The sequence below is a fragment of the Odocoileus virginianus genome, chromosome 14 (genome assembly GCF_023699985.2).
Source record: "Odocoileus virginianus isolate 20LAN1187 ecotype Illinois chromosome 14, Ovbor_1.2, whole genome shotgun sequence".
Classification (NCBI taxonomy): domain Eukaryota; kingdom Metazoa; phylum Chordata; class Mammalia; order Artiodactyla; family Cervidae; genus Odocoileus; species Odocoileus virginianus.
The window spans coordinates 16,250,130-16,273,167 of record NC_069687.1 but is presented as its reverse complement, the minus strand read 5'-3'; the positions used below and the strand labels follow the sequence as shown (position 1 = coordinate 16,273,167).

Genomic DNA, 23,038 nt, shown 5'->3' with positions numbered 1-23,038 from the left:
ACTTCCCTGCTCCTCACCATCTCCTGGAGTTTGCCCAAGTTCATGTTCATTGTATCAGTAATGCTATTCAGTCATCTCATCCTCTGATACCCTCTTCTCCTTTTGCCCTCAATCTTTTCCAGCATCAGGGACTTTTCCAATGAGTCATCTGTTCACATCAGATGATAAAATACTGGAGTTTCAGCTTCAGCATCAGTCTTTTCAGTGAATATTCAGGGTTGATCTCCCTGAAGATTGACTGGTTTGAACTCCCTGCTATCCTGGGGATTTTCAGGAGCCTTCTTTAGCACCACAGTTCGAAGGCATCATTTCTTTGGCATTCTGCCTTCTTTATGGTCCAGCTCTCAGAACAGTACATGACCACTGTAAAGACTATTTGGACATTTGTTGGCAAAGTAATGTCTCTGCTTTTCAACACACTGTCTAGGTTTGTAATCACTTTCCTGCCAAGAAGCAATTGTCTTCTGATTTCATGGCTACAGTCATCATCCTCAGTGATTTTGAAGTCCAAGAAGAGGAAATCGGTCACTACCCTCACCTTCCCCCCTTCTATTTGCTGTGCAGTAATGGGAGCAGATGCCATGATCTTAGTTTTACCACGTGAGAAAAAAATGAGTCGTGGAATGACTATCAAAAAGCCTTGCTCAAGTTTTTGTTTTTGTTTGTATAGTTTCTAAAAATATGATATACCAATAAAACCTTGGCAGTTTACTTTGATAGCTTGAAAATTATTATGTGTCTAAAAAGCTTCAAGATATGTATTAACATGATAATTTAAATATATTGATATAGGCATCCCATAAGTTATAGAAATATTATAGTAAAATTTACATTTTATTGTCCTTGATAATTCAATATGGTAACTTTAACTGGGTCCTTTGCTTTGAAAATGTGTAGAATATTTAGTTAATTATAAGTTTGCACTTACCAAAAGAAAGCCAATGAAATATGTTTGAGTATATCAAATTACAATAGTCTTATGATAGAAATACTGACACAGGTTTAATACATTAGGACTAAATCCTAAAACATATGTCCCTTCATCCTTCATATGGATAGTCTAAAATAAAAGACTTGATAACCTATACGCTACTGATGAATGTGTCTCCACCATATTCTTTAAGGCAAACTATAAAACATTGAAATAGTATGTGTCCATGGAACATCATTATAGGCTTCTGCAGATAGTCAGAAGCCTCAGAGCAGGCACCTCTACATGAAGTTAATGACAATCTTTTACGAATTAAGACTGAATCCCTTTCAGAAAAACCCCAGCCTGGGAATGTGGAACTAGAACTTAATGTTCCCAAGAAATATTCCTAACATGCTTTGTAAGTTCAAGGTTTGAGATCCTTAGATCCAGGTATCACTTTTGTTAGCTCCCTTTATAGTGATCTCTGTGACAAGCAAATTAAACAAGCATAGATTTTCTCCAAAACTAGGTGGCGCCTGTACCCTTTTGGTGAAAGATTGAAGGAAACTGCTAGTATGAAACTAAGACAGACTGAATGGCTGTCTCAGGTATTTATTCTGGGTTGTCAGGGAAAGCAAAGATGTGATGAGGGCAGAGACAGTATAAACAAGCCATTCTAATAATGTGCCTCGGAGATGGTTCTGTGCCTCTCATTGACTTTTTCATGACTTTTACTTTGCTGCTTGACATAATATTTTGTCTTAGAAGTCAATTAAAATTAATCAATTAAGGGTTCCCACTGGTGACACGCAAAGGTCAAGTATTTTACAATAACACAAAAATCACTGCCTTGGCCAAACTTCTGTATCTCTAAGGCCTCAGTTGCATGCCAGCCAATTATATAGAAATATCCTGATGGAATGGTAAGACTGGGAATGCTTGAATACTAGAATTCTCTGCTTTGGAAAAATCTCTGTTAATTTGCTGACTTCCTCAGCTCTTTCGAAGTGTGTTACAAAATCACTTTTTAGGGAAGGCCTGCCCTGCTCACCTTCTTTCCATTGGAAGTTCCCTCCTCTCGCAATTCTTAAGAACCATTATCCTGCTCTGGCTTTTCCATTGCAATTACCAGCTTCTAATATAAGTTTAATTACTGATTTATCATGTTTACTGTTTCTACCACTAGACTGAAAACTCTAAGGAGTATTTGTCAGATTTGCCTTGTTTGTTTGCTCATTTTTTTTTCTTTTTCATGTTCACCTCAAAACTTATAATACTTGTGAACTGAAAGCCACTATAAAGCAGTAAAATCTGAAAAAAATTAAAATATATAAAACCAAAACTTAATATAGTGCATGGTATGTGATAATTAGTAAATATTTATAGTACATAAATGAATAATACCTTTATAGTAAATGGAACTATAAAAAGTAACTGTTGAAATGATTAATGCTGAAATGATCTTTAAATTCAATTGTTCTAGGTAATTGTTTTGCCTGAACTATATTTTAACAGCTTCTGGGCCAGGATATCAACATGGTATAGTAATTATTTATAAGTCAATTTGATATATTTTATTTGTCTTTAAGCTATGAAAGATAAGGGCATTCTTGATAATATCTTTGGATCTTAGCCCAATTTGAGCACAGCTTTGCATACAAGGTGGGGCTTGATGAATATTTTATTTAATCTTATCTTTTTTACTAACTTGCTTTGTTTCCTTGGAAACAGTTTTTCTTCTTCCTGGAAATAAGCACTTGGATCTCTACAATTAGGAGATATTCACTTCATTCCGAGATCACTTCTCTCTCCAACATTTTAAAATATTTACCTAGCTAATTTTTATTGATAATTAAGAGTCTTGGTGCTGAAGCCAAAGCTCCAGAACTTTGGCCACCTGATGTGAAGAATCGACTCATTGGAAAAGGCCCTGATCCTGGAAAAGACTGAGGGCAAGAGGAGAAGGAGGCAACAGAGGATGAGATGGTTGGATGGCCTTACTGACTCAATTGACATGAGTTGGAGCAAGCTCAGGGAGATGGTGGAGGAGAGGGAAGCCTGGTGTGCTGCAGTAGACGGGATCTCAGAGTTGGACATGACTTACGGAGTGAGCAACAAACAAATTGACTAGGTAGGGGTAACCTTGGATTGGGTAGTAAACAGCTTTATTTCTCCCAGAGAAAGCAAGGCAGGGTTTTTGTGGAGTTGGTTGGTATTTTTGATAAAATATAACCATATCTGAATAAATATTCGTGTTTCCTTACCAGACATTTATTTATAATTGAGAAGCTTCATGTTTAAAGTTTCACAATGTCTGTTCAATGGAGATAGGAAGTTTTTTCTACTCAATACTAAAATTAAATTTTGTATTTTGCCTATGTTTTGTGAGAATATAGCTTTTTGGACTTCTCATTAATATTGATGTTTTATAGCGTCTGCCTACACAGATGCACGCAGAACACAGATTTGATCAATTCATTCATGCATTCTTTATTAAGTACTAGCCTGGGGACAGTACTCCACTGGCTTGTCTGGTGATCGCCCTGTGACAAACAGCTGAATCCTCTTACTCTGTCTTAGCCAAGCCATATTCACTTTCCTAATCTGCCTCATTTGCCTCTGTCAAGTCATCTGTGCTACTCCTTGGGAGTTCTAACACCTCATAAATACTGATTTTATATTATTTAAAGCTCTATTTCCCATAATAGAGAAATCATGATACATTATTAATATGACTTTAATTCAAATCAAATCTATTTATATGTTTAGTATTTCTTAATGTGAATCAAAATAGATATTATGCAATGTATTATTTAAAAATGTACATTCATTATTTATATCTTTTGACAAGGAAATCACAAACATCAGTGTACTGTACTATCATCTTAAATTCACAATTTAAGCTGCTGAATGCTAAAGCTGGAGTTCATTCTGAGAGATTAATGGCTTGATTAAATCATTCAAATCTAACTGCCTAATGAAAGAGACACATGAAAAATTGCAACATACTGTGAAATGCCTGAAAAAAACGTATAAAGCATAAAATATTAGAAAAGCACAGAAGAAACACACGCAAACAGGATGGAAGGAAATATGGAAATTTTCATAAAGTGGTGAAGGTATTGAGGGAAGGGGGGAGACACACAAACCAAATCCTGAAAGGTAATTCACAGTTAACCTGGGAAGAGTCTTTTCTCATTGGTAGAGTCTATTCCAAGTTCAGCAATGAACAAGCTTGCCAAGGTTGCTCAGGAAACTATAGGAAACTGAATGAGGATGAAGGGAAAGCATAAACTTCCAATTATAAGATAAATAAGTACTAGGACCATAATGTACAACAAGATAAATATAATTACCACTGCTGCATGTTTTGTATGAACATTATTAAGAGAGTAAATCTTGAATTCTCATCACAAGGAAAAATAGTTCTTCTATTTCTTCAAACTTTGTATTGTGAAATAAAAATCTGTATTTTCTGGAAAGACAAGAAAAACTTCACATAAAAAAATTTTCCCTAACTTTTGGAGAATCGTCTACTCACCACACACAGTGTATTGTGAGTATCTGCTACAATTGCATGCTGATACCACCTACTAGGTATCTAGAGGGCATGGCAACCCATTCCAATATTCCTGCATGGAGAATCCCCCATGTATGTGTCACCCATGGACACAGGCGCCTGGTAGGCTAGGGTCCATGGGAACGCAAAGAGTTGAGCGCAATTGAAGCCACGAAGCACACTGCTATTTCTCAAGATGCTATTGTTTTTCAAGTATTATCGAAAAAGCTTTCTGTTTCAATGTTGCTGTTTCACAGTCCTTTCCACACATTAGGGAACACGATTTTACTAAAGCAGAAATAGGTTTAGGTTGTTTCTCTATGTAAAATAGTTTCTAAACCCTTCTCTCTATAAAAATTCTGTATACCTATATATGTGTGTGTGTGTGTGTTTTTGAGTGTGTGTATGCATGCGTGCTCAGCCGTTCCGGTCGTGTACAACTCTTTGTGACCCTGTGGATTGTAGCCTGCCAGGGTATCCTCCAGACCCAGGAATCGACCCATGATTCCTACATCTCCTGCATTGCAGGCAGATTCTTTTAACCGCTGAGTCACCCAGAAGGCCCATATCGAGTCCAGAAGATCCCCTGAATGAGGGGATGGCAACCCACTCCAGTACTCTTGCCTAGAGAATCCCATGGACAGAGGAGCCTGGCGGGCTGCAGTCCGTGGGCTCTCTCAGAGTCGGACACGACCGAGGCGACCAAGCAGCAGCCGCAGCACCGTATGTATCTGTTGTTTCTCAGTCACTCAGTTGTGTCCGACTCTGTCGACTCTGTGCGACCCTAGGAACTGTAGCCCGCCAGGCTCCTCCGTCCGTCGGATTCTCTAGGCAGGAACACCAGAATGGGTTGCCATGCCCTCATCCAGGGGATCTTCTCAACCCAGGGTTCGAACCTGGGTGTCCTGTATTGCAGGCAGATTCTTTACCACTGAGCCACCGAGGAAGCCCAACACACACACACACACACACACACACACACACACACACACACCTATAATTATGTAATATATTATTCTGTATATATTATGTAATACTTGTATGTTATTATGCATATATATAATTATTATATATATATTACAAAGTTCACCTAAGTTTTCCTAACTATCCATCTTATCATAAAGAACCCAGTTGTTCTTGATCAATTTAATATAAAATTTGGATTCAACTTTACTACAACTGCAAATGTATACTTATTTCTGTTTTATTGTAATATTGTTAGATTTATGGATTAATTTTGAGAGAAGTGCCATTATACTGTTGAATTTCTCTCCAAGACATTGCATGATGTTTGTTAAAAACTTACTTTATGTCTCTTAATGTATCTAGCTTTTCTCTTCCAAATTCATTCACATTGATTGTAAAATCTTTTAGTCTGTCATTGTGTTTTGAAAAATGAGGTAGTTTTAATGTATATATATGTGAATATGGCTCATGTACTTTATATTTTCATTTTGTATTCAACTTTCTTAATAGTTTATCCTCATGTTAGTAATAGTTTTCCAAACTGGACTCTTGGATATGTAAAATATTAAACCTTTTCATCCATAAACAATGATAATTTTATCTCCTATTTCTCACACCTTGTCAAATTTTATTGACTGAGCTTAATGATATTCTGTTCCAGAATTTTCCAATATAGCCATTTTATATTTGGTAAATACATTTGGTTATCCTCCTTGAAGACTGGAATTTTTACCAATTGTGAAGGGAAGAAATTCTACTGATTTTTTTGGAAGAGAGGTTTAAAATTGAAACTTCTTAGTTTAATGTTGTCCTACACACATCTAATTTTGCTTTTTTTCGAGAACATTACACTAAATGAAATAAGCTAGATGCTAAGAGATAAATACTGCATGATCTCAATTGTGTGTAGAATCACAATAGTCAAACTCAGAAACAGTGCAGAATGGTGTTGCCAGGAGCTGTGGGGAGGGGGTAACAGGGAGATGTTGGTTCAAGGTACACATATTCAGTTATGGAAAATTTATACATTCTAGAGACCTAGGGTAGAATAATGAGATTATAGTTAAAAATACCAAATTTTATATTTGAAATTTGCTAAGAGGTAGATCTTAAGTATTCTCACTTTCAGCTTTACTCAAAAATGAAAATAGTAACTATGTGCGGTGTTGATTATGTCAATTAGCTTTGCTTTGTTAGTTATTGCAAATTGTACATGTATGTCAAAATATCAACTTATACACATTAAGTGTTAAGTGTTAGTCACTCAGTAGTGCCTGACTCTTTGCAACCCCATGGACTGTAGGGTCCACCAAGCTCCTCTGTCCATGGAATTCTCCAGGCAAGAATACTGGATTGGGTTACCATTCCCTTTTCCAGATATATGCATTAGATAGATATAATTTTTATTTGTCAATTGTATCTCAATAAAAATGAAGATGAATATATAACATCATTCAAGACAGTAATCTGGTACAGATGACACCACACAATACTCAGGCCAAAAGAAGTGTAGAATCAGAATCTTATGTAGAATCAGAATGTTGCATAAGCAACTCAAACTCTTTGAGGTGTAATGTTGTCACATGAAATATGAATAAATTATCCAACACAATAGGCATTGACTTTAGAAATGTCACTAAATTTTGAAATTTAGTGACAGAAATGTCACTAAATGTCACTAAATTGTATGAACCCTTGCGTTTTGAATTAAATATCTTACTAGGGTCACAAAGAGTCAGACACGACTTATCAACTAGACAACAGCAACAGAAGCTGCTACACTAAACACTGATCAAGAGAAAAATCCCTAGCATTCTGGAGCTGGTCTGATGCTTACAGTTGCTTACAGGTGGGGCTCGATGTTATTATAAACTGGCTTGATGCTCACAGTTGGACCATTTATTATCCTGGTAAACATAAACAAACTCACAGAACATACCAACCTCAGGTCACTTTGAGTGGAGGATGTATGAGACAAAACAAGGTCACTGTGAGACCCATGAAATATCATATTTCCTTCTCTGTCTGTTAAAATGAGTGACAGCTGCTCCTTTACCCAGTTTATCTTTCCTGTAACTCAGATTTGTTGAGTTACTCAATCATAAAATTGTCCCACTTCCTGACGGCATCTAATCAAGAGCCAAGTCTGACTTCCTTGGACCCTCCCAAGAAATATCCAAAGTTCATTTCCACACTGCTGCTGCTGCTAAGTCGCTTCAGTCGTCTCCGACTCTGTACGACCCCATAGACGGCAGCCCACCAGGCTCCCCCATCCCTGGGATTCTCCAGGCAAGAACACTGGAGTGGGTTGCCATTTCCTTCTCCAATGCATGAAAGTGAAAAGTGAAAGTGAAGTCGCTCAGTCGTGTCTGACACTTAGCGATCCCATGGACTGCAGCCCACCAGGCTCCTCCGTCCATGGGATTTTCCAGGCAAGAGTCCTGGAGTGGACTGCCATTGCCTTCTCTGATTTCTATACTAGATCTTTCTAAAGCCATTTTACTGATAAGTCTCTTGGATCCCTATGTGTTTTCCTTTCAGGCAAAGTGTAATAAGTCCATCTTGTTCAACTATCAGTGTGTTTGTCTTGAGATCTTTCATAATTGATCTTTGTCTAATTTTAACAATCCTGATGCTTGACAATAAGTACTGTTTGAAATCAGGATTGGTGATTATATGTCTTATCTAGCATACTTTTTATTCACAAGATTCATGATATTCTGAAATGTTTACAAGATTCTGTACTTGTAGTTCTCCTTAAAGATTTGATTTATAATACTTTATGAAAATAGATATTTCGGCAGTATATTTACATGAGAGTTTTTACATGTTTTAAATCATATTACAATCAGGTCTTCACCCATAGGCCACAACATTACATTAGCTTATTTCAGGAAATAATTTGGCAATGGTTTACTTAGCTTGCAATTATAAATCTAATTTTATTGATATTGAAAGATAACACATGGCATGTTTTGTCTTCTTTGCAATGTTATTATAAATGGGAAATTGCATTGTTTCAATTCTGAAATAAATATTTGAAAACTACTTCAATTTCTAGGCACTGAAAAGTATTATTTTTGTGGTTGCATTATTGTATTACAGAGAATTAACTGACTGTACCAGATAGATCGTTTCTATCTATATGCTCCAGTGTGTCTTTTTATGTCAATTATTTAGTTTGGCTTATATAAGATGTTTTTAGCTAATATTTACTAAATTAAATTTGACCGGCTTTTTCTTTGCTCAAGATTGACTGAAGGTAGCAAAAGCTAATTTGGTGCATATTTAATAAATGTCATTTGCTATATCTTGAAATTTTCATCTTTAATCCATAGTAGAATATTTTAGCATTGAATTTCTTTAAAAAATCAGTTTCACAATTTTTTGTCACATAAATAATAAATACTTTCTTGGAATAATGGAGTAGAGATTAGAGACCTATAACTTCTATAAGCAAACACATACATGATACACTTTTTTTTTTTACCTTGTTAGGTCATGCAGATTTGCTTTTGACATGAAAACATAATGTTTTCCTAGAGTTCTTATTCAAAGTTATAATGATGCAAAGGTTCTTATTCAAAGTTATAATGATGCAAAGGAAAGCAGTAGTAAACAAATGTCATTCTAAAAAGCCTAAAAAGTAACACAAAGTTACTCAGCTAGTAGCTGCTATGTTTGAAACTAGAGATGAAATTTATTTATTTATTTATTTATTTATTTATTTATTTATTTTACAGAATAACTATTTAGCAGTAACAGGTGGAACTGTGGAAGAGGACAGTCATGGCTAAGCTTAGATGAAGGTCCACATATGAATACACTAGGAAAATTCCATACCATGAATATAAGCCAGACAGGAAACTCAGGCATGAGTCACTCTCTGTTTGACTGGAATCAAAACTCTAATGAAATGAAAGACTGTTGTTGCTGTTTAGTTTATAAGTAACGTCCAACTCCCTTGGGAGTCCATGGACTCCAGCCCACCAGACTCCTCTGTCTAGCAAGAATACTAGAGTGGTTTGCCATGTCCTTCTCCTGGGATCACAGGCTAGGCAGAAACCAATTCAGAATGTGTGGGACCGGATGCCATGATCTTAGTTTTCTGAATGTTGAACTTCAAGCCAACTTTTTCACTCTCATCTTTCACTTTCATCAAGAGGCTCTTTAGTTCTTCACTTTCTGCCATAAGGGTGGAGTCATCTGCATATCTGAGGTTATTGATACGTCTCCCGGCAATCTTGATTCCAGCTTGTGCTTCTTCCAGCCCAGCATTTTGCATCATGTACTCTGCATGTAAGTTAAATAAGCAGGGTGACAATACACAGCCTTGATGTGTTCTTTTCCTATTTGGAACCAGTCTGTTGTTCCATGTCCAGTTCTAACTGTTGCTTCCTGACCTGCATACAGGTTTCTCAAAAGGCAGGTCAGGTAGTCTGGTATTCCCATCTCTTTCAGAATTTTCCACAGTTTTTTGTGATCCACACAGTCAAAGCCTTTGGCATACTCAATAAAGCAGAAATAGATGTTTTTCTGGAACTGTTTGCTTTTTCGATGACCCAGTGAATGCTGGCAATTTGATCTCTGGTTCCTCTGCCTTTTCTAAAACCAGCTTGAACATCTGGAAGTTCACAGTTCATGTATTGCTAAAACCTGGCTTAGAGAATTTTGATATGTATTGAAATAATCAGGAAATGAATAATACTTTTAGAATAATTTTACAATGGTATATACATACCAAAATTTTCATTTGGAGAAACAATTAATTGCATTACTACATAATATATTATCACACACAGTCTTTTAAAACCATAAGTATTTATTTTATCTCAGTCTGTTGGTCAAAAATTTAGATATGGATTAGGATCTCTGCTATTAGGAATTCTCATTAGGCAGAAATTATGGTGTCAGCCTAGAGGGACTACTCATCTGAAGGCATGACTGAAGATTTCTGAGCACATGTAGTTGCAATAATTCATCAAAAGTTGTTGAACAAAAATTTGCTTTCATTTCTTGACAAAATAGTATCTCCAAATCAAAGCATACAGTCTGAAAGGACAACAGTGTTTAGCAGCAATGTAGAAGTCACAAACTTTTGTAACCCAAAGAAAACAGAAACATCTCATCATATTTCCTATATTGTATTAGTTAAAAGCAAGTCACTAAGCCTTACTACATTCAAAGAGAGGGTATGAGACAAGAACATGACAATATGGGATTATGGAGGAGACCATCTTATTAATAGAATACTGCCTATGACAGGGTTTTAAATAAAATGCTAATATATACATGATGTAGTACATATTGAAAGCTGAATTGTATTCTTTTAATTTTACTGCTTTGTTAGTAGCATTTTAAATGTTGTCAGAGTAAAAAAAAATATTTTTTAGACCATGTTGATCATTAAAACCTCTTATACAAAAGTAACTCACATACAAAATGGGCAAAAGACTTCAAAAGTCATTTCTCCAAAGAAGACAAACAAATGACCAATAAAATTACAATATTGTGAAAAAATTAATTTTATTTATTTCAGCTTTATTGAGGAAAAATTGACAAATAAAACTTATAAGTATTAAGGTGTGATTTAATGATTTGATTTACAAAAATATTATAAAATAATATGCACAATCAAGTTAATATATCTGTCACCTCATATAGTTATCACTTTGCCAAATTTTCAAGGGAAATTTTATACATTTAGAGAATCCATAGATATGGTCATTTTTGCTAACTGCCACAAAAATGCCGATTTAAGAAGTCATAAAAATTTCCCTAGAAAATTTGGAATAAGACATTTTTGCATACATTTTAACAATATTTCAGATGTTTAAGAGAATGATAATTTGAAGATATTAAGTTGTGAGAGATTTTGATATTATCTTGTTCAAACATTCTGGTTAAAAGAATGGTAACAGTAGCTAGAATATTATAAATTTACAGAAATTTTGCCATACTCATTTTTTGAATATACTTGTCTTGACCATTAAAGAGAATTTAGTTCAGTGACGTGTTATATTCATCACCTTAGCCCCGCTCTCAAGCAAAGAGTTTGCCACTCATTAGGTAATCAAAGTGAAGTTAAGTGAAAGTCACTCAGTCATGTCCAGCTCTGCAATTCCACGGACTGTAGCTCACCAGGCTCCTCTGCCCATGGGATCTGCAGGCAAGAATACTGGAGTGAGTTGCTGTTTCCTTCTCCAGGGGATCTCCCCAACCCAGGGATTGAACCTGGGTCTCCTGAATTGCAGGCAGACTGTTTACCATCTAAACTACCAGGGAAGCCTGGTAATCAAAGACTGTACTTAGATAAATCAGGTTTGTTTTGCCTCCTGGAACTTCTGGCTATTACTCTTTCTCTCTTGAAAATATCAGAAAAGTATGTTCGTTTTCCTTCTCTATTTATTTAGGATTCCAGAAATAGCTATTAGATGCCTTCTATGTATTATATACAGGATAAGGACTGGATATACAGCAAAGACCAAGAAAAACATGATGATCCATGATCCTTTACATGGAACTTCTTTATAAGTGTTAGTCACTCAGTCATTCCACTCAGTTAAATGTACCATAATTTCTTTTTTTATTCTAAAGCACTATATATTGGATTTGATGCTAATAAACTTAACTATACAGTTTTGAAACAACCACTTACATGCACACAGTTTGCAAAATGTATTCTCTCAAAACACTAAAGTGGGCAAGACACTTGACTTTTGTTAGATTTAAGGGTTTATTATATACCAGAGTTATATAAATCATATGAAAATAATCTCCACATGATAATGGATATAGAAAAAGTAACTATGTGGTCAATCCCATATAAATAATTTCACATGTAACCCAAAAAATAAATAGTACTAAAGATAAATCATATGTCATTTAACTTCTATTGGTTAAATTACTCAAGTAGAAATTCACAGTTGTATTAGGTGTGTGTGTGCCTGCTAAGTCACTTCAGTCATGTCCAAGTCTTTGTGACCCTCTGGACTGTAACCTGCTCTGTCCATGGGATTCTCCAGGCAAGAACACTGGAGTGAAATGCCATGCTCTCCCCCAGGGGTTCTTCCCAACCCAGGGATCAAACTTGGGTCTCTTATGTCTCCTGCATCAGCAAGAGGGTTCTTTACCACTACTGCCATCTGGGAAGCCTCTAGTTGTATTAAATATATAAGCTAAGCAATTATATGCAAAAATAATGCTATCCAAGACAGGATCCTTGCTGATTCCACATTTATTCTTGTAAGTCAGCGAACATTAAAATAACAAACATATGACAATGACAATTCGGAATCTTAGCATGAAGTTATGAAATGGAAGAGGTTATTATTATACTAGGCTATAATTAGTATTGTAATTGTTTTTGCTAGAAGCATTTTTTTTCCTATTATCATGGCATTTTTGACAAAGTCCAGCAACAATTGTTCAGTTAACTACACAAAATGTGACCTGAAGTATTTATTTTGTACAAATATGTTAAATGTAAAGTACACTGATAGTTCAGAAAGATATTAACTGAATTTGGGGATGTAATTGTCTGGTGCTTAAACTGTTCTGTAAAGTTGTCTTACATGCCCTGGATTAAAGCCACTGTAGAACATTCCAAGTATTATTTTCAATTTAGGCCGTCGGCTCTGGTCCATTTACCAAGTGGTAAAATCAGAGCAATTGATTCTTCTGAATCTCTGCCAGTTACACCCCATCTAATTTCTCCAGTCCATATGCACTCATCTGAGTGTTATTTTTGGACTTCAACAAGAACTGCTCTACCATCCATTGAATAGGCATAGGTTTAGAATGATGTTCATAATTTGAAGGGCTGAAATTGCTCACTCAGGTAGGAAGTGACCCTTCAGTAAACTGCAGATCAAATTCAACTCTGATAAATGCCATTATGGTATGTAACCCTCTAAAGGAGAAAATGGCAACCTACTTGATTATTCTGGATGGGATAATCCTGTGAACAGAAGAACCTGGCAGGCTATAGTCCATAGCGTCGCAAAGGTAAACAAGATAATGTTTCAGTTCTGTGTTACAATGCAGAGAAGTTTTACTTGTGAATATAAATGATTTATTTTCAGTAACAAAGATTTCCACAAGTTTCTCCCAATTTATTATCTGTAGGGAAAGAGCAAATTAACCAAGATGGTGTGGTCAGGCTCTCTCGACCCACGGCCTCTAGCTCTTGCCCCACGTTTTGTGAATAACGATTATGCAACAGCCGGGATCGCATTTAGCACTGCGCCTGCGGCCTCACGAGGTACTTGCCTGGTCAAGTGTTACTTTGTGCAGTAAGCATACATAAGCTCCATCTGAGAAGGCATTGAGGCTGCATAGAGGTTATGTTATGTCAGCACCATTATGGTTATGTTACTACTGCTGCGTCCCGGCTCGGTCGGTTAGGTCAGCCACAAGAGAAGTATGGTGTGTCTGCTGCTTCGGCCGCTGTGCCAGGCAGGAGAGAATAAGCACATCTGCAGTTCCTATAGCTCCTTGAGTTTCCTTCCAGCTTTCCTGCTTGCACCTTGTCTACCCTGGGTTCAGTGAACAGAGACAATTGGCATCAGGAACAGAATCAGAGATATAATGAGTGGAGTTGCCAGGATACCAGCAGCTAGAGGAGCCTGAGGCTACGCTGGGTGGAGGAAGTCAGTGGCCACCATCCAGCATGTGGGACCACGTGGCCGCTATACTCTCGGCATGGGCTCCAGTGGAACACTAGGAAGCGGTGGATGGGTCACTGGACAGAACTGAAAACGCGTTAGAGAATATGGATCGTGTCCTACGTGATGCCACACTGGTGCCCAATGTGCAACATTATGAGACTGTGGGTGCACACTTGGCAGCAAGTCCCATTGTACAGTGGAAGGTGGAGCATGAGTACCCTATGGACCAGGGGGACATCCTCAAGGGCCCCAGTTATGACTGAGTTCACGACATTTCAACCATACACTCAGGAAGAGGGTAAGCAAGTGGAGGACTTGGGTAAGCAATTTTGACAAAAGCAAAGGGAAACCTTGGCAACTTGGCTTCTGCAACTATGGGACACGTGTGTGGGCCCAGTGACTGTCTGGGCTTTGTGGATCCTTGTTGAGAGAAGAAGAGAATCAGCAGTACGCAATGCATCTATTTAAAACCTATGTTGCATTCTCGACGTAGCACAAATACACATCAAGTTTACTATGGTCTTTGTATCTTATGTAGTTATGATAATACATAGCATAATTTACAAATGGATTGTTATTCAGTCACTCAGTCATGTCTGACTCCTTCCAACCCCATCGACCGCAACACACCAGGCTTCTCTGTCCTTCACTGTCTCCCAGAGCTTGCTCAAACTCATGTCCACTGAGTCAGTAATGCCATCCAAATATCTAATCTTCTGGCATCCCCTTCTCTTCCTGCCTTCAATCTTTCCCAGCATCAGGGTCTTTTCTAACAAGTCGGCACTTCACATCAGGTGGCCAAAGTTATCGAAGCTTCAGCTTCAGCATCAGTCCTTCAAATGAATATTAAAGATTGATTTCCTTTAGGAGTGACTAATTTGATCTCCTTGCAGTCTAAGGGACTCTCAAGAGTCTTCTCCAACACCACAGTTCAAAAGCATCAATTCTTCAGCGCTCAGCCTTCTTTATGGCCCAACTTTCACATCCATATATGACTAATGGACACCATGGCTTTAACTATGTGGGCATTTGTAGACAAAGTGATGTCTCTGTTTTTTTAATATGCTGTCTAGGTTTGTCATAGCTTTTCTTCCAAGAAGCAAGTGGCTTTAATTTCATGGCTGCAGTCACCATCGCAGTGATTTTGGAGCCCAAGAAAATGAAATCTGTCACTGTTTCCATTCTTTCCCTGCCTATTTGCCATGAAGTGATGGAGCCGGATGCCATTCAGTTTTCTGAATGTTGAGTTTTAAGTCAGCTTTTTCACTCTCCTCTCTCACTTTCATAAAGAAGCTTTTTAGGTCCCCTTCACTTTCTACCATTAGGGTGTTGTCATCTGCATATCCCAACAATCTTGATTCCAGCTTGTGCTTCATCCAGCCCAGCATTCTGTATCATGTCCTCTGCATATAAGTTCAACAAGCAGGGTGACAATATACAGACTTAACGTACTCCTTTCTCAATTTGGAGTCAGTCTGTTGTTCCATGCCCTGTTCTAACTGTTGCTTCTTGACCAGCATACAGGTTTCTCAGGAGGTAGGTAAAGTGATCTGGGAGTCCTATCTCTTTAAGAATTTTCCACAGTTTGTTGTGACCACACAAAGGCTTTGGCATAGTAAATGAAGTAGAAGTAGATTTTTTTTCTTTTCTGGAATTCTCTTGCTTTTTCTGTGATCCAACAAATGTTGGCAATTTGACTTCTGGTTCCTCTGCCTTTTCTAAATTCAGCTTGGACATCTGGAAGTTCTCAATTCACGTACTGTTGAAACCTCATTTGGAAAATTTTGAGCATTACTTGCTAGCATGTGGAGTGAGTGCAATTGTGTGGTAGTTTGGACATTCTTTGGCATTGCCTTTCTTTAGGATTTGTATGAAAACTGATCTTTCCCAGTCCCATGGCCAGTGCTGAGTTTCCAAACTTATTGGCATATTGAGTGCATTACTTTAACAGCATCATCTTTTAGGATTTGAAGTAACTCAGCTGGAATTCCATTACCTCCACTAGCCTTGTTAGTAGTGATGCTTCATAAGGCCCACTTTGCTTCACACTCCAGGATGTCTGGCTCTAGGTGAGTGATCACACCAATGTGGTTATCTGGGTCATGAATATCACTTTTATATTGCTCTTCTGTGCATTGTTGCCACCTCTTCTTAATATTTTCTGCTTCTCTTAGGTCCATGCCATTTTTGTCCTTTATTGTGCCCATCTTTTCGTGAAATATTCTCTTTGTACCTCTAATTTTCTTGAAGAGGGGAGAGCTTATACATAATGTATGATATTATATTTATATAATTCAAGCTTTATATACTGTAGTAGTTATTTTTCTCTTATATAACATGTGATATTATATTTAATATAGTTAAACTTTATATTGGTCTTCCCTGATGCTGCTAGCTGCAAAGAACCCGCCTGCCCCTGAAGGAGACGTGAGTCATGGGTTCTATCTCTGGGTAGCGGAGATCCCCTGGAAAAAGAAATGGCAACCCACTTCAATATTCTTGCCTGGAGAATACCATGGACAGAGGAGCCTGGAGGGCTCCAATCCATGGGGTCACAAAGAGTCAGAAATGACTGAAGCAACTTAGCCATGCAAACTTTATATACTACAGTAACTATTTTTCTCTTTTAGAAGTAGAGTTGGTCAAAAAAATTCAATTGTTCTTAGAAGATTTCAAGTAACTTATTTCAAACATTCCAGTCCAATGATATGACATAATAGACAGTGGAATGTATACTTCCGTCAGTCCAGTTCAGTCACTCAGGTTGTATCTGACTCTCTGTGACCCCATGTACTGCAGCATGCCAAGCTACCCTGTCCATCACCAGCTCCCCGAGCTTGCTCAAACGCTTGGCCATCAAGTCTGTGATGCCATCCAACTATTTCATCCTCTGTTGTCCCCTTCTCCTCCTGCCTTCAATCTTTCTCAGCAACAGGGTCCTTCCCAAAGAGTCAGTCCTTTGCATCTGGTGGCCAGAGTATTGGAGTTTCAGCTTCAGCATTGGTCCTTTCAATGAATATCCAGAACTGATTTCCTTCAGGATTGACTGTTATTATATATGTGTATACACACACAAACACACTTCTTAAACAAAAAGATCAGGGAAAATGTAAAGCAATGTATTTATAGCCTATCAATAGAAACATGGACTAATATTTATTTTTAGAATAATTTCATGCTTTAATTGTAAAATATTGCCAATATTTAAGAATGTAGAAAGCATATATGTGCATGTCAGTTAGTAATGCAATTGATATTTGTCTACTCCTTAGATTCTGAAACCCTGTCTGTCCTTCTTTACTGCTGGCATTGCTTCATAAATATTCCCATGTGTCTGTACAGAGCTTTCTGAGCAGAGATTACTGGAAAATGTATTAATCCAATCCACCAAAGATGCAATATCTACACAGAAGCTCCAAATGAGCCACTTTTTAGTGACTTCAGAATTGTCCACTCTCACCCACCATGATCTGGTTTAGAGGATTCATTCTAGTAAACTGAGTGGAAATATGAATGTAATCACCACCCCTCGCATTTTCGAGATCTTTAATACTGATGTTGATGTGATTTTATGCTGTATTCATGGAATGAAAGAAAAAAAGATGATACCACTCCTTGAACCAGCACATCATAGATAATTTTTGCAAACAAAATGACCTCCAGGCCCTACCATGGAACAAAGTCAGTGTTCTAAAGTTAGTTTATCTGGACCTAGGTAATATTTCTACTCAATAATTCCTCATTTTAAGAATTTTTCTGAGCAGTTAGAAGAGAGGAAAGAGAGAAGAGGAGAGCAGACATGATATAAGGATTATAAATGGAGACTTTATTGTCAATCATGCAGACACTATTAATAGAATAACAACATAATTTTGTGTACCATTTGCCATTTGGGGGTAATATCTATATGCAATTAAAATTGAACTGCTTAGTTTAACAATACTGACAAAAGACTATCTGAATAGTTCTAAATCTGCTAACAGAAATCTTAATTTAAATCTTCCCACAGAGAAAACTCCAGGAACAGATGAGCTAAGTGGCAAAGTTTAGGCAGAAAAACTTGTAGGGTGAAATAATATGGTTTTATACCAACACTTCCAGAAAATAGAGAAAGAGTATATTTCCTGCTTCATCTTATGAGATCACTATAAACTTGATACCAAAATCTTCAAAGAATTTGTTAACAAGACATTTTGGCTAAGATCAAGTGTAGTAAGGGTTCCTCCCCGGTGACACAGTGGTAAAGACTCTGACTGCCAGTGTAGAAGACACAGGTTTATTCTTTGAGTTGGGAAGATCCCCTGGAAGAGGAAATGGCACCCCACTCCAGTATTCTTAACTGAAAAATTCCATGGACAGCGGAGCACAGTGGGCTATAGCCCATGGGGTTACAAAAAGTCAGACACGACTGAGAACATAAAATAAAAGTAGAAAGAAGCATTTTAAACAAAATAACAAATATGATCTGGTGATATAAAAAAATGAGTAGGTGTATGAAGAGAGAGAGATTCAGGAGGAAGAGAGAGAAAGAGAAAGAGGGCAAATGAAGAAGTATATTAACAAGTAAACTGTATCTTATAAAACCACATGCCTAGATCAATGTTTAAATTTTTTCCTAACAATTTGCTCCTTTCTTTTCTTCATTATTTGCCTTAAGGATGTTCATTTTTCTTGTCTTCCATTTTTTGCCTTAAGGATTTTTTTATCTCCTTTCTTGAAATAGCTTTTTTCTCTCTCTGAAATCTGTTATCCTCAAATGAATTCAAATTGTTTTTTTTCTGTTTTTCCCAGAGAAGTCATAGTAACGTGATTTGTAGCTACACGTAAATGTGTGGTAAAATTCAAACTTGCAGGAAACATTTTCCTGTCTTATAATAGCTCAATAAAGCTCTAAAAGTGGTCTATTTTTAGTCCTCTTTATGCAATACCTCAGCTTTTGATCACATTTAAATAGCCTTCAGAGTGGGTGGTATTTAGTTAGAAGTCAGGCCAGAGAATAAGCCTCAAGGAAATGTGTGTTTATACAAACTTATTTTATATATTACTATATTCAGAGAATGTGTATTACTGTGTAAGCATATATAAATATTATATAAATATATGCTCACCATAAAATACACCTTTCAGGGGAACATAAGGAATAGAGATCTTTAGTTCTATATTTGTCATCATGCATTTTTATAGAGAAAGTAAGTGCTCTAATGTTACTTGTAGGAAGTTGGAAGATTGTGCTTCCAAATCATAGGTGATAGTGTCATACAGCAGTGGTTTTAGCTTCTAAAATTAATTTGTTGGCAATCATTTTATATTTAAAGCTGTTACCTGCAATCTGGACAATTAGAAAACTTATTAGTTGTGGAGAAAATATTTTATCACTGCATGAAAAGATTTAGATAAAGAGAATTGAGTATTTAAAAAAAAAAAAGAGTTTTCTGGATATAGTAAAGCACTGAACACAATAGAATGAAAGCTTTCTAGAGTTAATCAGTTCTCTATTGCTTCTTAACAAAGTACCACACACTTACTAATGGGGATTGAGAGTAAGGTTTCCAGGCAATAATCAGCTGGATTCTTTCCTGAGGTCTGTCCAGGCTGAAACCAAGGTATCAGATGAAGGTTGAAGTTTCATTCAGGGCTTAGGACCTTTGCTACATTTGTGCGGTATTGACAGAATGTATTTCCTTGCATGCTTCTACAGGACTTCTAGAGGCTTTGTCTTCCAGGCCACAGCAAACTGAGTAAAAGTTACAGTGTATACCTGTTACCCATTTGACCTCATCAGCTGCTCCTTTCAAAATTCACTACATTCCTGCTGCGTCAGTGGCTTCCTGGATGTCCCTGCTATTAAAAGAAAAAAAAAAAAAAAAAAAAAAAAAAAAAAAAAAGAAAAAACTTAGCCTAGGGGAGAGCACATTTCTAGTCTCTCTGGAATGTCAGTTTTCCAGATACCAACATGTCCCAGAACAAGGAGAAATAACTAACTACATTAAGGGAGATACACTGTAAGATTTATACAATCATTAAAATTGACTTAAAAATATATTGTAATGACAACATATAAAAAAAAATCACCATAACGTTTTAGAAAAAAATCAAAATTACATAATCAACATAGGAATGAACTATTCAAATTTTTATTCAGAGGGACTGAAAATAATCATAGTTTAGCACAAGTTGATATTTTAATAGTGGGTCTACAGAACAGGCTTCCCTGGTGCTCAGTGGTAAACAATCTTCTTGCCAATGCAGGAGACATGGGCTCAATCCCTGTGTTGGGAAGATCCCCTGGAGGAGGAAATGGCAACGCACTCAAGTATTCTTGCCTGGGAAATCCCATGGAGAGAGAAGACTGGTGGGCTACAGTCCATGGAGTCACAAAGAGTTGGACATGACTTAGTGACTATACACTAACAGCAAAGTACTTAGAACACAGCTATGTGTTTATGTATCCATTGGAAGATTTCAGGAAATTTAAAAGTAGGAGCATAAATAACTATAAGAAAAGGATATTATAAACTTTGGAAAAGTCTGTTGAGGTACATAAACAAACAAACAAAAATTCTGGATCAGCTGTGAATAGTACTTAATTATTTAAAATAAAGTAATCATCTTTGATTAAAACAACAATCAAGGACAGCTATATAAAGCTCCAATACTTTGGCCACCTGATGCGAAGAGCCAACTCGTTAGGAAAGACCCTGATGCTGGGAAAGATTGAAGGCAGTAGGAGAAGGGGATGGCAGAGGACAAGATGGTTGGATGGTATCACCAATTCAATGGACATGAGTTTGAGCATACTCCAGGAGATGGAAAAGGACAGGGAAGTCTGGCATGTTGCAGTCCACGGGGTTGCAAAGAGTTGGATACAACTGAGGAATTGAACAACAATATGTTAGTAAGAATACTAGTACAAAAAGGGAGACTTTGGGGGGAAAATATTGAAGAGTTAAATCTTCATCTACTATTATAGTAAGTGAATTGATAATAATCAAAATCATTAAACTACGAAGTGGTCATAAAACATACATTTAGAAAAATGGGGTGAATGCCAGAGGAAATAAAAAATTGTGGGGTGTGATTGCCTCAGAGAAGCAGGGCTGAAAACTACAGAGTGTCAGCTAAGACATCTCTGTTTTTATAACTCAATATCATTTGATATTTATGGCATGCATATTTATTAATTTGATTACAAATTAACAAACAACATTACATTCACAATGAATATCAGGAGTGAAAATTATTTAGGAAGGCCATTAGTTTATTACTATTTTAAGTAGTATAAATCTCTTCGCAACCCAATTACTGAACTTCCGTTATGTGTTTGACAGCATGCAAAGCTTTGCAGATAGAAAGATAAATAAGTCAGAATGAGTTAGATTCCTGTTAGCCTGAAACATAAGCCTTTCCTTGATTATAACTGGCTCATTTTATATCCATCTGCTGTTTTTCTTACTTGGGATTTGTAGCTTTCCATTAAGAGACAATACTATTTTTTAATATTTTAAATTAATTTGTTTATTTCAACTGGAAGATAATTACTTTACAATATTGTGACGGTTTTTTCCATACGTCAACATGAATCAGCCATGGAAGCACATGTGTCACCCCATCCTGAAAACCCCTCCCATCTCCCTCCCCACCCCATCCCTCTGGGTTGTCCCAGAGCACCAGCTTTGAGCACCCTGCTTTATGCATCAAACTTACAATCATCAAATAACACCTTGCTTTCAGCCTAATAGTTTTGAGATTCATAAGGCAGTAGATATTAATCAGTCGAGACTTGATTTCCAAGAGAAAAATCTGTAGGCTACTAAAGTGACAAGATTAGTGATACGAGGGTAGTTTATCACTCAGAGCACTTTTGAGCATACAGTGAAAAAATATGAATTTACTTAGTCTGAGTATACAGGTCTTATTAGAAGGAACCCCAAGAATATGTGAGCAAATATACTTGTAAATGTGACATCAAGTTAGTCTCTACCTTTAAAAAATCATTTTTAAAATACACTAATTTTTTACATAAGGGTGATACAATATACAGAATTTGTATAGATAATAACAACACTTTTAAAGTGTTTACTTATAATTGCATATCATTGTTCTAAGAGATTCATATGATATGTCTAATTTGTGACCTTTAAATATAGCAGGGGATTTTTAAAACTCATTGAAATTTCCTACAGATATTTTAGAGTAGATTTCAGGTGCTTTGATCACAAAAGATTGCTATGTGAGGAAAAGATATGTTAATTAACCTGACAGTAGTAAGCTTTTCATATGTATACCAAATCATATTTTATACCTTAAATATATTCAATTTTTATTTTAAAATAAAATTTTAATTTTAAGTTGTTTTTATTGAAGTGTAATTGGCTTACAATAATATGTTAATTACTGCTATCCAACAAAGTGCTTCAGTTATATATACATTACTTTTTTTTTCCTAATTTTTCTTTTCTTTTTCTTTTTTTTTTCCATTTATTTTTATTAGTTGAAGGCTAATTACTTTACAACATTGCAGTGGTTTTTGTCATACATTGAAATGAATTAGCCATGGATTTACATGTATTCCCCATCCCGGTCCCCCCTCCCACCTCCCTCTCCACCCGATCCACTTCACAGATTTACATGTCATCCTTAAGCAGGGGCCATGCTATTCTTCTCTGTATAGTTCTAATTTTAACATATGTATTGCTGAAGTGAGCACCAAAATAGTTTTAAAAGTAACATTAGGAACTGAAAATCAAATAGAAGATATTATTTTAAAACACTATTTTCAGGGACAGTATCACAATTGCTTTACATACTCTAATCATATAACACTAGCTCTAATTTTGAAAAATCTTGAAGATATAATCTGATCTACAATTCTTAAAATCAGGTAAATAATTATCCTTGCCCCCAGTAGAGTCTATTGCATGTGTAACCAAG

The 23,038-nt window shown here is 36.4% G+C and overlaps 1 non-coding gene across 1 annotated transcript; it reads right to left on the bottom strand.

The window, feature by feature from the left end:
• Positions 1 to 22,707: 22,707 nt before the first annotated feature.
• On the bottom strand, positions 22,708 to 22,814 carry LOC139038340 (U6 spliceosomal RNA). The gene has a single exon (XR_011491332.1). It is a non-coding gene; the product is annotated as a U6 spliceosomal RNA (small nuclear RNA).
• Positions 22,815 to 23,038: the final 224 nt, after the last annotated feature.